Raw genomic sequence first — 3,945 nt, forward strand, 5'->3', positions numbered from 1 at the left:
AAACAGGCTCCAGGCTCTGAGCCATCAGCCCAGAATCTGACGCGGGGCTCGAACTCACGGACCACGAGATCGTGACCTGGCTGAAGTCGGACGCTTAACCGACTGCGCCACCCAGGCGCCCCGCCTCCTCCATTTTAGATTCCATGTGTAAAAGGGAAAATATATTCTATGTGGGGATGAGAGGGGATAAGTGTCATAAAGATGGCGTGTGTGCATGTGTGTGTGCGTGTGTGTGTGTGAAAGTACTGATCAACCTATCTAGCTCAGTTATAGAAAGTGCAGCAAGCCAGATACCTCTGGATAATGTTTGTCTGTCTCACTAATCAGGCTTATTCTTTAGTTGGTCTTTTTAAGATATTGGAGGTAAGTGTTAAGAATGAGGCTTTCTCTCCTTGGGATGTTCCCCCTAGAATCTTTACCTGGCTATGATTTCTCCTGACTTCCACACACTGGGCACCTACCCTCTCTCCATATGTCTTCTGTATCATTCCTCCATTCCATACACTGTAGCTCCAGAGGACACATGAGGCTATCCAGACTACTTGACCACAGAATTGTAGTTTTACAGGATTTAGTTAATGGACCTTCATTGATTTCTGTATCTGCATTGTGTTTTGGTAAATACTTGAACTATTGCCAGCTTGTTTAATCTTTATGTGCTTGCAAATTTTTAAACAGCCTTTTGCTGTAATATTTTACAAGTTAAATTGTTCATCTGTATGTATTAAAAATACTTATCATTTTTAAAATGAACACATTCACTTGCTTAACAATCGAATTTATTTGTTTAGAATATTCATAGTGTCTGTACAGGAAGGAAAAAAAAGGATCATTATCCTAAATTTTGCAGGCTGCTTAGGAGCCTGGGTGCTTGATTGGACGAATTTGGGGGAATAGGGCAAAGGAACTTGGGGTATGTTGAAACTTATATCCTACTAATTTTTTGCTCACAAATCCATGTAGGAAAACAAATTCCCAATGGCATTTTTATTAGTGTGCATGTAGGTGATGTTATTAAAATAGCTCTTGAATGTTCTCAGTTACCCAGATCTTTTCAGCTCTTCCAAATCCAGGCAATAACATTTCTTCCACACTAAAACTTGTTTCAGAACTGTCCTTGTTCTAATTCAATTCTCTGTGCCCTCTTACAGACTTTTTCTTTGAAACAAAAATCCATGCTCATCTCTATTTCTCTGTCCCAACTTGCTGCTTCTCTATGCCTTAACTTTCAACCTTACAATTATTTTCATTTTGCTCTAACCCTAAAAAGTATCTTTATCAAGGTGCATTATTTTTGTGTAAGATTCTTTCATGTCTAGAATCTAGAATAACCAGACTTAAAAAAAACAGCCATTTTTGGTTTTGCTAATATTGTTTTCCCATATTAAGAAAAATAATTCAGTAATGCGATGATTATAAGGCAAAAGGATAAACTGGATGTTTATCTTAGTGTATAAATGGAAATTTCTATTAAGGTTAAGTCTAAAAATGAACATAAATAAGTTTAGGTAAGCATATGTCAATATTGGGAATAGATGTGTAAGCACAAAAAACAAATTATTATTTTCTGCAAGATTACCATGAAATTAAATATTGAGTCATTAGAGTCAGGGTGGAAGGGAGTATGATCTTGGGAAGATCTAGTCTTCATTTGACTTCTTGCTTCTGCCTGAATCCACGAGGAGCGCAGAGGTTCCCTACAAGTGAATTCACCTGACTGTGTTGAAGGGACAGTGAAAGAGCCTTGTGCTCAGTGGTTTCTCTGCCACTGGAGGGCAGGATCACGTACTTGGAGATGAACAATTATTTGTACGAGCCCCTTGTTTCATATTTTCTGCCTCCAAATAGGTTGATAATTCAACTGGGGACAGAGTAGGTGTAAAAACAAGACCCACTCATTTTTTTCCAACACACTTTACTGGAGGCCTGCATTTTCTGAGTTGTTAAAATGGGTGCTCAGATTAATAAATGTGCTTTAGTTCTCATTTGGGTGTAAATCCTTGTCTGTATATTCCACAGGCCATTACCTCAGAAGGATTGAGGGTAAGAGGCACAAGAACCCTTGTTCCTACCCAAATGTCCTTTAAATTTCTCTCTGCCAAGGTTTGCTCATCCTGTTTCCCCTAACTGGAATACCTGTCAGTCCTACCCATCCATCACAAACTCTTTTCAACCACTCCCCACATAAAGTGACCAACCCCTCACAGAATTTTGCTGGTGGCATTTATATAACATTGTATTATATGTACTTTTAATAGACTTTTTTTTAGAGCAGTTTTAGGTTCACAGAAAAAAATGAGCAGAAAGTACAGAGAATTCTCATATAATCCCTGGCCCTATCCATGCCCATATGCATGTAGAGTATGTATGTTATACATGCAGAGCCTCTTCTGCTATCAACATTCCACACCAGAGTTGGACATTTGTTACAATCTATAACCATCATTGACACCTTATCATCCAAAGTCCGTAGTTTACATTAGGGTTCACTCTTGACGTGGTACATTCTAATGGCTTTGACAAATATATGATGACATGTATCTAACATTATAGTATCATACAGAGTAGTTTCTAAGATATGTATTTATTAATTGCATTACTCCCCTTTATAGAATATGAGATTCCTAAGGGGAAGGGATGAATTTTATTGATCATAACCTTCCCCGTGAGTGAACAGAGAGTGAACAGTTCTCTATGTGAAGTTAAGGATAAAAAATGTTAATGTTATTGGTAATTTTTAGTGACTATAATATAGAAATGAAAGTATGCATCTTGTATGCAGCTTAGTTCTATTAAAGTGCAATCTTATCCTTTTTTGGGTGGTGGAAAAAGACTTTATTGAGTAGATAAGTATAGTATAATTTTTTTTTAATTTACTTATTTAAATTCAAGTTAGTTAACATATAGTGCAATATTGCTTTCAGGAGTAGAATCCAGTGATTCATCACTTACATTTCCAGTGATTATCCCAAGTCCCTTCCTTAATGCCTGTCACCCATTTAGCTCCCCCCCACTTCCCCTCTAGCAGCCCCTAATCTATTCTCTGTATTTAAGAGTCTCTTTGGGTTTGCCTCCCTCTTTTTTTATCTTCTCTTTTCCTTCCCCTATGTTCATCTGTTGTGTTTCTAAAATTCCACATATGAGTGAAATCATAGGATTTTGTCTTTCCCTGTTTGACTTATTTCACATAGCAAAATATGTTCTAGTTCCATCCATGTTGTTGCAAATGGCAAGATTTCATTCTTTTTGATTGCTGAGTATTCCATTGTGTATATATACCATTTATTCTTTATCCATTCATCAGTTGATGGGCATTTGGGCACTTCCCATATTTGGCTATTGTTAGTAGCACTGCTGTAAACATTGGGGTGCATGTGCCCCTTTGAATCAGCACTCCTGTATCCTTTAGATAAATACCTAGTAGTGCAATTGCTGGATCATAGGGTAGTTATATTTTTAACTTATTGAGGAGCCTCCATACTGTTTTCCAGAGTGGCTGCACCAACAGTGCAAAAGGGTTCCCCTTTCTCTGCATCCTCTCCAACATCTGTTGTTTCCTGAGTTCTTAATTTTAGTCATTATGATTAGTGTGAGGTGGTATCTCATTCTGGTTTTGATTTGTATTTCCCAGATGATGAGTGATGCTGAGCATCTTTTCCTGTGTCTATTAGCCATCTGGATGTCTTCTTTGGAAAAGTGTCTATTCATGTCTTCTGCCCATTTCTTCACTGGATTATTTACTTTAGGGGTATTGAGTTTGATAAATTCTTCATAGATTTTGGATACTAACCATTTATATGACATGTCATTTGCAAATATCTTCCCTCATGCTGTTGGTTGTCTGTAAGTTTTGTTGATTTTTTCCTTACCTTTGCAGAAGCTTTTTGTCTTGATGAGGTCCCAATAGTTCATTTTTGCTTTTGTTTCCCTTGCCCCCTGAGACAC

Source organism: Lynx canadensis, chromosome A2, assembly GCF_007474595.2.
Source record: "Lynx canadensis isolate LIC74 chromosome A2, mLynCan4.pri.v2, whole genome shotgun sequence".
In the NCBI taxonomy this organism is placed as follows: domain Eukaryota; kingdom Metazoa; phylum Chordata; class Mammalia; order Carnivora; family Felidae; genus Lynx; species Lynx canadensis.